Raw genomic sequence first — 13,453 nt, forward strand, 5'->3', positions numbered from 1 at the left:
CTTTTAGAGGGCGCTGTCAGGGCAAAGTATGTATTGCACTATGGGGTCACATGGTACTGCACATGTTCGTGGTTTGTGGATTTCGCATTGTTTCTCTTGGCCAACCTACCTGATTCTCCGGATGTCGGCACTCCTTTCTCCATCCCTCCGACTCCCTCTATGCTCTCCATTCCTATGGTGGAGGCGCAGATATCCTCCCAGGGGGTCAACTTGATGGGCGACTCTGAACCCCCCCCGGTAGCTGTGGCGATGTTCCTGTTCGCAGAAAGTATGCTGCGTACGCGGATCCGCAGGTCGTCCCACCGCTTGCGACATTGCTGTGGCGTGCGGGGTGTTGTCCCCACCGCACTTACGCGCTGTGCCACCAGGGCCCATATGGCCTTCTTGTTGGCAAGGGCCGTCCTGGTCATTTGACTGGAGAAGACGACGGCGGCATTTTCCTGGAGGGTCTCGGTGAGCACGGTCAGTTCCTCTCGGGAGAAGTGTACCTGCCGCTTGCGGTCACACGCTTTCTTGGCTACCTTTCCCATATTTATTTTTTTAACTGGGGTTGCTAACGGGTTGGGATGTGTGTCAGGGTCGGATTTTTAATGGTTGTGTTGGGATTCGGTTTTTATAGTTGTGCGGCGTGCTGTTTCCCGTTCCGGCCACATGCTTTTACTTCCGTTTCCGTATATTTACGGTGCCCGTAATTTGCGGTGCACGCTCGTTACGGTGACCGCTCATTACGGTGACCGCTAAGATGGGTGGCGGTATTGCACCTGGTGCAGCGTACGGCGGCGGTAAGGGCCGTTTTGGGGTCATTTCCGCCATCGCAGCCTTTCGGATTCCGCCATGGCGTAATGCTCGTGCCCGATGGGTCGTAATTAGCCGCACTTTGCTCCTTCGTGCAATGGCGGAAACGCTATTTACGCTGTTGCGGTCCGGTCAGTCACTTTCCGCCAGGGTCGTAATGAGGGCCATAGTCTTGGTGGTTACATATTTGACAGTAGAAACAAAACAGTTTACAATTACATGTGTTACACTTCTTAGAGCTCTAACAATGGTATGCATAACACAGAAAAGAATAACATACAGGCAGGCACAGTAACTTGAAGGTTACAAATGGACAGGTACAGAAAGAGGGGAATGGTCTCTGAGCTGTGTTGTTAGGTTTCTAGCTGAGGGGTCAGTCATGTGGCTAGTATTTGTTAAAAAGCCAGGTGTTAAGGAGTTTCTTGAATTTGTTGAGTGTGGGCTCCTTTGTGATGCTGGAGGGAGTGTGTTCCAGATTCTGGGGGCTGCTATAGGGAAACTGGATCTGCCTGTTCTAGTGTTCTTAAATCTTAGAATGAATAGGTGTAGGTGGGCATTAGATCTGAGTGTTCTAGTAGTGTTTTTTTGGCATGTTTCATTTGGTACTTTCTGGCATAGTAATGCTGTGGTTGGGACATGTGTGGTTGGCTTGCTAGTTCATTGTGCATGTGTGGTTGGCTTGCTAGTTCATTGTGCATGTTTCTATTGGTACTTGCCAGCATGGTAATGCTGTGGTTGGGGTACGATGTGTGGTTGGCTTGGTCAGATGCTAATTCATTGTGCATGTCCAGCTGCATTGTGGCTTACGCCTATTTAAGTTGGAATCTCGCTACGGTTGAAGGATTCTTTTAATCTTAAACTCATAGAATTCATGGAACTCATAGAATACCCAGCTTTCAAATGTAACTATTTTGTGAGCCACTTTCTGTGGGCATTCTTGACCAAATGTTGTGTTTAGGGCACCTAACTTCTTTATACATTACAGTGCGACACTTCTGATGACGCTTCAATTTTCAAAGCAGACATAACTCTTCCCTTAACTTCTGAAACTGTGAAGATAGTTATCTCCTATCCCCTCTTACCCATCCAAGCATTCCCCTGACATGCAAGTGCTAACATCCCAGTACGATTTCAATTGCCTAAAAATGTATGCATATGAAAAGCGCAGGTGGTAACAGTGAAATGTGTTACAGAATTAATTGCAGGCCTTTGTAGACAGTGCAGCCCGAGACACTGTTTATTATCCAAGTTTTCTCCTACCTGCCAACGACTCTGTAGCTGAGCAAGTTCAAGTCAGCATGACGCACAGTTTGGGGACCTGGCTAAAACCCTGTAGGGAAGCAGACACGTACTTCATTGATCGAACCTGCCCCCTCACTTCCAACATACTGGATGAAGAACAAGAAGACACTGTGCATGACACCAGGTCTCATTCCAGTGCTGCATAAGTGTGTATGAGAGACTTTATGCACACAGACAACAGTACTGAATGTACCTTCGAACTGAAGTGGTAGTAGGAGATTTGCAGACACCACTGAATATCGAAGAGCTGTAAAGGAAATCTGGCAGGTGCAAAGTGATGTCATAACGAGAAAATACAGTGACGCACCAAAACGATATAAGAATACTTAAAGAATGAAGATATAACTGAACAAACAAGAGTAAGCTTATATACAAGTGAGAAGAAACCCTATATACAAAGAAGGTAAGTGACCAGATGAGTAGTACATTTACATACACAGAAACGCAAGCTAGATGAGTAACATAGAAGCTTACTGCAGTAGAAAATATAACACGGGTAAAGCTGTTATGTTATAAAGGTGGACGTCGGCTCTGGATAATAGTAAGTGAAACGCTCGGGGGACGGAGACCAGGGCTGCAGAGCTGGCAGATACCGGCAGTAAATTTGTGCAATAACAAGAATATCTGTTGGCCAGAAATCCAGGATGCCACAGAAAGAAGTAATTGTAAGGTACAAAGGGAGTCAACGAGGAGAAGCAATATACGTAGGACATATTTCTCTTAGATTAAATAAATAAGCTAACATTTGTGAATGCCAAGTATTGACAGTTAAAGATGCAAAAAGCATATGTGAGATGGAGCAACCAAGTCTCCAGAGGCCAAAGTGGGTAATGACACCCGACATAATTGAATCAAATAGCACTAAATAGAAGGCGAGATGGAGAAAATCATGGTCTCTTCACACGTGGTGCAAGACCAGAAAACAAGGTCTATTCATGAACTCTAGGAAAAGATAATGATGTACATTTACTCCCCTTAAAGTTCCAAAGAAGGGAACATCCAGCAAGGTCAAGTACAAAAGAGAAGCCTTGGCTGATGAGAGATGGTAGAATAAATCAATCATCAGGGAGGCTGTTTTCCTTTTCCTTTTCAGCTGTGTCTGTTTAATTCTCATTAAAGTCTCTAAGGATTCTGGTCTCAAGAGTCAGCAGCACCAGGTTCATCATGCCTTACGATGGAGAACCATAAACATGGTTTTGCCCCCTCCACCTATCAAGGGTAAGGTATGTGCTTTGGAGGAGAGTTGGTTCCTAGTCACCTGCATTGAAAAAATTGTGCGACTTCATGTACCAGAATCCTTAGAGACTTTAATGAGAATTAACCAGACTCACCTGAAAAGGAAAAGGAAAACAGCCTCCCTGATGATTGATAGAGTCAAGAAAACATTTGGAGGAGAAGACTAACTGTTGCTTTAGCAGGTAAATCTGGGAACCAGAGTGCGCACCTCAGCATCTCCATTTTGTCTATTGGGCAGTAGTCTGACGTAGTTCTCTGAACCTGGGTTTCGTTTTGTTTACGTGCTGCTAACGAGCTGAGTGTCCAAGGAGGGAGAGCATGCCAACCAATCATGAGGGCCTATGCAATGGTGAGCATAAACTGTTGCAGGGGCCAATTTGTTGCTGTTATGCTGCTATAATCTGTAATATACTTAGTTAGAGGGAAGTTCAAGGCATGCCTACCAGATGAGGGGTACCCAATGATGTTACTAAAACTTATAGAGACTATAAGTGTATATGTTCCCCTAACTAATCCCTCCATTTCATAGGTTTTATTATTTGCCACATAGGATGACATCATAGCTGATGTATATTGAGACATAAAGCCTTTGTGTACCTGAAATGTGATTGAGAGTGTGTGGACTACGATATGTTGTTCGCCAGGTTTCCCTACTTTATAGAAGTGATAATAAAGTAGTATTTTGCCCTATTCTTTGAGTCTGTCCGGTTGTTTGGGTCTGAGTTAATTTATTATGGTAATCCCATTCTGCGCATAAGAATGCTCAAAGGTGCTACTGCACAAAACAACTGCGCACCGGTCTGTCAAGCAAGATGGATCACTGGCGCGTACCTGATCTTGAGGGCCGTTGAACGGAATCCACCACAGTGTCCTCTGCGACTGCAACGTGAAAGTGCAATACAGAAGCAATGCCGGGTTTACTGAGACTACAATATCTCAGAGGCAGGAAACAGAACTGTCTCCTTGCACCTCGAGAAGGATTCCCCAGATTTAATTTGATGTAAGAACAGTGCATACCGTGGCACAGGGGGTATCTAGATGGAATAGAAAGGAGGCAAACGGAGACCAGCAAAAGGAGTAGCAGGCAGGCAGGCAGAGAGAAGAGGCTCGACTGAAGCAGGTAATAGCAAAATAGGGTCATGAGAGTAGAGCTGCAGGAAGAAAGCAACGATGCACCCAGGACGGATGAACAGAGGAAAAAAAGAACCAGGAGCAGGAGTGAGACAACAGAAGTGTTGAGATGCACCAAGTGAATGTTACTGCCTCCTTTTAAGACTGGATATGGAAACAAGGCTGTTTGTGGTTGCCAGGCAACCGGTTCTGTTGAGCCACACAATTATGTCATGGCTCCAGAGATCCTCTGCAGTATTGCAGCGCTCAGCCGAACCCAACATCCGAGCTTGATTGCCCTGCAGCCGCCACGTGGAACCATAGAGATATGCTGTGACGGACTAAGAGGAGGAAGAGCTGTGGGCCTAAAGATAAGAAGCATGATGACACGCATACCTCCGATTTGGGCGTCACCCGGTGCCAGTCTGAAGACCCAAGACATACGTGGCAGTGTAACACCGTCTCCTGAAGTAAAGGGTCCATGTACACACTTGAAAGTAAGACAGCAAAGAGTAAACAAGATGCAGCCATGGACTGGAAGCCAGTATGGTGAATGGCGCAGGGGGGTGATCAGGCTTCTCTTTCTCAGTGCAGAAACAGTAAAATGGCAGACTACTGGGTGCTTTGCAAACATTGCATTTGGCCCGCTGGCATGCCCACTTGAAGGGATTTTGTGTAGTCCACTTAGGAATTGATTAGACACCTAACCACTAGGCGATGCTGGTTAGGTGGAATAAACTGTTTTATTTATTTATTTATTCGTATTTTTAAAGTGCACGCTCAGCCCGTGGGCATCGTGGCGCTGTTACATATAAGCATTTGGCTGGTTACAGTAGGAAGGTTATTAGTTTACAGGCATTTTGATTTACGGTATCATGTTTTAGATGTATACGTTTACAAGGCATTTAGATTTACAGTATACAAGGCATTTAGAATTCACAGTATCATATTTTTTGTAACATACATATGCAGTGCAGACATCAGGGCATTTAAGATATGTGGCGTTCATGTCGGAAGGGAAGGTGGGAGGTGATTATGTGAAGAGCATGGTTTTGAGGGATTTTCGAAAGGAAAGCAGCAAGGGTTCCGCTCTGAGAGAGTTCGGGAGGTTGTTCCAGAGCTTAGGTGCAATGTGTGGGAAGCCAATGCCTCCAGCTTTAGCTCATCTTATGGTGGGAACTTGGAGTTGGTTGTCATGGGGGGTTCTAATAGGACGAAGGGAAGATTTCCTGATGATGGTTTCTGCTAGGTAGGAGGGAGCGGTGTGATTGATGCATTTGTGTGTAATGGAGAGTACTTTGAAGTTAATTCTTTCTTTAACTGGGAGCCAGTGAGCATTTCTTCTGGCCTGCGACACATGGTCGAATTTGGGGATGTGCAGGGCAGCGCGGAGCGCATTGTTTTGCACTGTTTGGAGCTTGTTTAGATTTTTAGTTGAAGTGCCGGCTAAGAGGACGTTGCAATAGTCTAGCCTGGCTACTATGGTGGCTCTAGCGATGGAGAGTCAGTTGGAAGTGGTAAGATAGGGTTTTATGGCGAAGATGAGTTTGGTGGTCAGTGCGGAGGCGGAGGAGATGGCGTTGACTTGTCTTGTCATGGAGAGAGTAGCGTTTAAGTATACTCCTAGTGTCTTCACAGCTGTAAGACTCAACACAGCTTAAAAAAGGAGGTCTAAAGAATAGCATTAATCTGACAAGTCTGACTCATATCAGATTCCCAGAGAAAAGCAAGTTTTTACTTTTGCTGTGCATGTAAAAATCTGATTGAAGATTACAGGTGGCGGCTGGGGGGCTGGTGGGGCTGGGAGGTTTGCAGGATTCTGCATAAGAGGGTTATGCCTGTCCCGATGGTGCCGGGGATCAAAGACCAGGCTGAGATGCAAATCCAGTTCAAACTATTCTTTATTTGGGAATATACTATAGGTTGGCCAAATGAACAAAGGGGGGCTGTAATTGTAAACCAAATGGCAGTGAACGAGTCTACCCATGCCATGGCGTCTCACTTGGTTGACCTGTAGGCTGAAACAAGATCAGGCCCAAAGAGGGTGCCTCACCTTTTATCCCCCTTCTTCCCACGAGATCTCACTAAGCTCTCAGCTCGGGCTGAAAGGGTTTCCCAGAGCCATCTTGTCTGTGCTTCTTGGGATCTCCCTTCTGGGTCATCAGTTCTGGGTTTAAAGGGTTCCTGCTACCTTCTTCTCTGGGCTTCTACCAGTTTTATGACTAGCATCAAGCTCGTAATCAGGTCCATAGTCTTCAGTGTAGTGAATCCTGCAATGTTCTCATGCTACCGTGGTGAGCCAGGCGATGACTTCCACTTCGACCTTTGTTTTCTACAATTGCTCTTTCACTCAGCGAGAGGAAGGAACAGCCCAGCTGGACTGCATAGGCTGCAGGATAGCAGCTGCTGGCATTTTTCCAGCTCTAGCTTTGTAGACTCTAATGCAGTTATTTCCGAGCTGGCCTCTTGTCCATAACTGTACCCCTGTGCTTGTTATGGGGTTCCCTCAACCCACTTTGAGAGCCTTCAGATTCTGCTATTGGCTGGAAACTATTATTTCCTTCTTACTGCACAAGAGTAGCTTTGGGTCCTCTAGGCGACCAGTGAAGGACTATTGGTATAAAAGCCTATTTTGGAAGGTTAATAACGGGGCAAACTCTGAGGAGAGCAGCATTAGTCGCACCTTATGTGTTTCAAAGAGCGATGGAGGTCCTGAGGAACGGAAACTCCCCATAGGTAAATCTCCTGGGGTCATGTAAGGCCACGAGCCTTCACTAGATCATGGCCATTGTTCTACACAGCACAGAATTGAGCAGTCACATATATATATATATATGTATATATATATATATATATATTTTCAATGTATCAGTAAAGACTTGATGTAAGAAATACTCCAAGACTCAGAGATGGTTCAAGGGTTTTTATTTGTTCTTTCAGTGCCCTACTGCTGTCCCTCTCTCTCGTCTAACAACCATTACCCAGGTATCCATATTTCCTAGGTTAGTATACACAGCAGATTGCACTCTACTGTCTACGTTCTTACCGATACTACTAGAAGCGAAGACCTAAAGGCAGAAAATCTCCTCTGTCTAGTCTCCTTCTGGGACTTCCTAGTGTCACGATCCACAGAACGTGGTCTATGCAAACAGTGTGATTCTTCCTCTTCGATACTGCAATGTTGGCAGCTGCCATGGTGCCTATACAAACACATGAACAAACGCAATGTACTGCTGTTGTGGCGCTCTCGCACCGGGTAAAACCTCAGCTTGCCTTGGTTACCCAACGTGAGGTGCAACATCAACACGTTGCTAGACTATCGCGTTCCCTATGAAGTACTGTGTTATTTAGACCACAGCACTTCTGATCAAAGCAAGAGCTTCAGCATTTTGTCTACTTCCTCATACTCTTGCTGACATCTCCTGTGAATCTGATTTTGCCTCTTTACTGTCTCTTTGGATTCCGAATTTGTACTTCAGCTCTCTGCACATATGGTAACAACTTTTGCAGAAGACTCCGATTTAATTTGGATTACCATTTTTGTTTGGTCTTTGATGTTGCTTCCTGGATCATACCCGCTGTGGGACTTTGGTACAGCACAGTTCTCATTTAGGGATTAGATAGTGCACGGGACTTTGGACGATCTGCAGTATTTCTGCACATAAATAAGCAGTTAATATCGTCCTCTTGCCGCCCGGGGTAGCTCCCTACTAACCAAACTAATCTTCCCTTCCTCTCTGCACCTAGTTCCTTCCTTGGATAATTGCCCCGACCAGCCCCAATTTTGGATCTTCTTGGACACTCTTAGAGAGAGAACACAAAGTTGTTTTTGCCACCAGACGATACCTAAGATTTACCATGTTAGTGTCACTTCCCTAATGCATATTAGGTGTTTTCTTCGGCTATTGTTGATACTAAAACTTGTCGCTTATTGTTTTACAGCCTGGCGTATGTTTACCTGGTGGTATTATTCTGCTCTTTTATTTGAATAGCAGCTTGGCCTGTGATTATTGAATCAGGCAGAGTGGTGCTTCAAGGGAAAGGTCACCATTGTACAGGAGACACCATCTCATATTTTGGGGTTCCCTCTATCATTGAGAAGGCTGACCTGCTACTCTTCTATCCCGAGTATCACTGACACCTAGACAGGCCCTACACTCTCCAATGGTTTGTCATTTATTAGGGGTATTGGATTGTGCTTTACTGACACTCTTCCCAATTCTGACTCCTTTCTATCACACCCACGTACTCTGCTATCTCTCTCACTTCCTGATGCTCTCCTCTCACTACTCTCATCCTTCCAACTCTGCCTGGCTTCACTCCTTCTACTCCCCACATCTTCCCCCTCCCACTCCTTCTAAGCCTTGCATCCATCCTTTGATGTTACTACATAATCTACAACACTACTACTCTATCCTCCCCCTACTACTCCTGCCTCTAATCTACTACTACTGCCTCCACACAAATACTCCCTCCTCCACACTACTGCTACTGCTCCTTCCACCTTCTACTCAACAGGCCTCCTTTCACTCATAAAGAACGTCACATTCACTCCCTTCACTCCCTCTCCTAATCACACTTACCACACTTTCTCACACACTCACAACTCAGCACCAGGCCCACTCATTAACCAATGCCTCACCTGCTCAAAAAACGCCTCGACAGTCCACTCCACTTTCCTTCCTCTTGTTGGTGTCTTGGTCTGAAGCTCCAGCTACTCTGAACTAATTCGAACAACCTACAACTGTTTTGTGGGAGTTCTTTAATCCCTCTCCCCCTCCTCTGTTTGGTCATCTGGCCCTGTATTCCCTGTCCGGGAGGTGTTCCATAAAGCAAAGCTTTGATATAGTACATTAATCTCCACCAGTTTTTCCTGCATGGGTCCTCAGCAGAACAATAATGGAGGTACAGTGTTCCAGTTCGTGTTAGTGGGGCTTCGCCTCTTGCTGCCCTAAGTTCAGTACTTCGTTTGGTTCTTGTGTCCCTGGTGGCCCAGGGGAACTATATTGGTTCCTAGACAGGGTGGGCTGATGCGGTTTCGCCATGTTGCATCATGGACACCAGCCCCTTCGGAAGCTCCGGCTTATCCATTTGGTGCTTCTGGTCTGTGCTTTATGCTGGCTTGTCTGTATGCTGCTCTTGTAAAGTCCTTGCTGGTTGAACCGGTCTGCCAACATGCTTCTCGCTCAGCTCTCTCTTTTTCACTCTCTCTCGTGGAGTGTTCCAGCGTATTCCCATGGGGTTCTGATGGTTCTTGATCTCTCTGACATCTTTCTGCTGGGGCGACTGCATCTCTAAAATGAGCAGAGAAAACCTGGACAGTATTTCTATAAACAAGTTGCCACACAATGTTGGAACAGGAATTGAGGCACTCCCCACTGCCAGAATCCTGCACTGGGGTAAGACGGGGTCAGGATTTCTCTCTAGTAGGCCTCGCATCCCAGGCCGGGAGTGGTTCCTATCCCCTCCTGACAACGTCAGGTTATTGACCCTGTCACAATATCTAGGCTCACATGTTTGGTAGGTCATGCTTTTTCCGTCCATGTCTCCATGTCCCATGGCTGTGCTACACCCTTACATAAAGTACATGTCATACTGAGGACTACCTGTCGGTACACATGCCCTTGAAGCCTGGTTATTCCCCTGTGAATGACTGATTCTTTGCTCATCTGAGCTACCCTGAATTTAAGGTCAGCACCAAAGGAAAACGTTTCCTCTATGTTTCTTATGTAACGTAACCTTGTGTACTAACTCGCCACACTGAGTCGTTCTCACTGAACAGTGCCAACCCATTATCATTTGGTGAACCCCTGTACGTTTGCTACACCTTTATAGAGCGAGTAGTAAATATGCAAGTTGACTGATGCGAAAGAGGACTGTTGAAATACCTTGCTGTAGGCGAGTTCATAAACATACCAATCCAAGGGTTTACTGGCTAATGCGAGGCAGTAGATCTCTTACATATAACCATCTACTTCCCTGCAGTAGCACAGGCCATGCCCAAGAATTAAACAGTTCGTACTGCATATGATCCTAGAGTTGAAGAACCTAGGATAACAATCATTTTGAAATAGATTGTAAACGGCTTAATCAGGCCTCAACGCTTGCACACGCTGCTAGCTATTGGTGAGGGATAATGGACTCTTTGCCTGTATGAAATAATGTGCTGTAGGTATGTCAGGAGGCCTGGATAGTAGCTTGCAACTTGAAATTTGTCTGTCACATCTGACTGACTGCTTGCAGTTCCTTATTAAGCTCAGCACCTCATTTAATTGTATTTCCATTAACATTTTGCAAGAGATTTAGCTAGATGAATTATTGTGGCGTCAGATACAATATTCTTTTTTTTTTGGGTAGAATCTAGAAGCTAAGAAGAAATCTGGTAGTTCCAACTCAATTTAGAGGTGTCTTTAAGGTGACCCAGAAACTAAATATCAACAAAACAAGGACAATGCATTAGAGCTAGGACTGGAGCCTAATGATGCCATGCGGGCACCTTTGGGATTATCTGAGAGGTCAAATAGTTTCTAGCATTTGAGCTAGCAACATAATAGTCACAGAACTTGAATGTACTGTTCTTTATTCTATGTTAAAGGAATGGTATCACCCATTCTTTATAAAAAACGAAATAATCCTTGAATATTTGCAATACATGATATCTAAATATGCAAATTGCACCCCAGAATAAACCCTAAAATTGAGTCCTGTTGGGTTGGTGTGGGAAGTTAATATGGGTAGACTATTATATTATTCAATGTAACTGAAACATGTGTTCATTAAATCTGATGTATTGTGCATGACCTGTTTCTCTCTATTACGTAAACCTCTAAAAACTACAAGGAAGCAAATGTTACATTTAAACAGTGTTCCTTTTTGTGCATCTGTACTACACAAATGGTTGAGAAGTATTTTATAATATGTACAGGAAAACCAAAACTGTATTTTAGAATGCAATGGAATAGACATTATCTATATTGAATTAAATCAAATTATCAACTGCTGAAGTTAAGAGAAAAACACACCACTAACATATAGACTGGTTTTCTGTTTTGTATGTCATGTGAATATTTTTAAATGCAGTTGAAATCCTGGCCTATACTCCTTGATGCTCAGTTATCAAGACCACGCCTCTAGTACTATAAAGACACCTCATCAATCAGTGACTAATCATTAAGCTGAGCTGGACACACAGACGATGTATTCTGCGCATTTATTCAGCTCTATAAAATATAACAAATGGTGCCTTTGCATTGCACAATTCACATTTTTGTTTTGTCTCACGGGTTTGTGATCATAGCCAGGTTGCAAGGAATCGATAATTTTCTCAGTAACACAATACATCAAATTACCAGGCTTCTGCTTTTTTAACCTGTGTGTTGGGTGTCCTGACCCACGTTTGAGCTATCATGCTGCAACATTTGGCGCTGTGGGCTTAGAAAATTCAAGATGGCCAAAAAGCCCACAAGTGCGCCAGAATCCAGGACAACCACGCAGTTTGCGCACACTAAAATGGTTGCCTAACTTGCCACCCACCAGTGTAAAGAAAGATCTTTGTTAACAAAATCCACTATTACGGATGTCAAAAAGTTGCTGAAATCGTGGCTCATCGGACCACTTTAAAGATTCAACCCTTTTGTGGGGTTCCACATAACCATTTTACTGTAAGGAGCCCCATCAAAACAATGTTAAGCAAGGATTTACTACCATGTAAGAACCATTCCTGTTTAGAATGCATTAATCCAAGAAAGATCCCAAAATTGCATGCAGTACCCGCTTTTGACTGAGGGCGGCGCTAGCGGTCTAAACTCTGACAGGGAAACTGCATGTCAGGAGTTGCAGGAGAGGCCTTTACATCAAAGGCTGGGAGTTAATTAAAATCTTAACCACATGCTGTTCCCAGAAGACAATCTGATTTAATTAACAGGCCAAAGGCTGGGAAACCTCTCACCGGCAGAGATTCACACCAGGAGTTAGAATCTCACATGACCTCTTGATTGATAGAAGGCAGACTGGCTGGGAGCCTCCTGGAGACCACACAATAGGCTCTTGCACTTGAATAGGATATGTTGATTTTGACTGTTTCCTGTCAACAAAGGCCTGCCTGCCTGAAGACACATGTGATCACTGACCCACCCAAGTCTTGGAGGCGGACTCCAACACTCTGAGAACTGAATTGAAAGCAAAATATATATTTTACAGAAACACTGATAACTCTTTGTAATCAAATGACAGGAATGTATAACTTTGAGAGCCTTCATTTAAAAAATGTACCTTCGATTCAAGCCCAAACTCCAATTTGTGTGATGTTCTGGGGCAAAACCCTGCTATTTATGTATACTACAGACTCTGTGTTTAAGCTAGAGACATGGTAATTTACTGGAGTATGTATGGACAGGCCGTGTACATGTGTATAAATCTGGAGAAAAATCCGATGTTGCAAAACCCACTAAAAAGCACCAAATGTTGCCATTTCTGAATGCAAACCCCCAGGAAGAGCAGAGTTTGAACAGGGTATACCTCATGTGATATGTGATGGGTGCATGTAATTTCAAACCACTGTGTATCTATGAAATATGTCTTTTTGATCAAATATAGATTTGTGTGCATTTTGACAGGGGAGTGTCCTTTCTACAGGCCATATAATGACATCGATCTGACACTCCACTTCTTTTCCCCAATCAAGAGAGAAAGGAAAGCTTGACCAATGGGCAGTTGAGAGAGGGGCTGGCTAGTGATGCTGCACACACACCCACTTTCAAAAGACATAAAAAGAGCCACTGGAAGCTAGAGAGGACATTCAAATCCATTTGCTGCAACGCGCTCTGCCGGACCACACAACATCCAGAAGATACTAGATCCAACACTTAGACTTTAAAACTCCAAAGAACTTGATTCAGAACTCAAAGCAAGGGCCTAAACCCACAAACTGAGAACGCTTCTCAGTAGGCCTCAGCATCCAGCAAACCTAACAGCGGTAGCAGCATCCAGAAGCAGTGCTGTACCCAGAGAA

General features: G+C 44.5%; 1 protein-coding gene across 6 annotated transcripts in view; it reads left to right on the forward strand.

Annotated features, from left to right (window-relative positions):
* The window catches only part of MSRA (methionine sulfoxide reductase A), a 1,385,155-nt gene that overhangs the window by 1,109,546 nt on the left and 262,156 nt on the right, over positions 1 to 13,453 (forward strand). The window lies entirely within an intron of this gene.

The sequence above is a fragment of the Ambystoma mexicanum genome, chromosome 4p, assembly GCF_040938575.1.
Source record: "Ambystoma mexicanum isolate Mex_15411 chromosome 4p, UKY_AmexF1_1, whole genome shotgun sequence".
Classification (NCBI taxonomy): Eukaryota; Metazoa; Chordata; class Amphibia; order Caudata; family Ambystomatidae; genus Ambystoma; species Ambystoma mexicanum.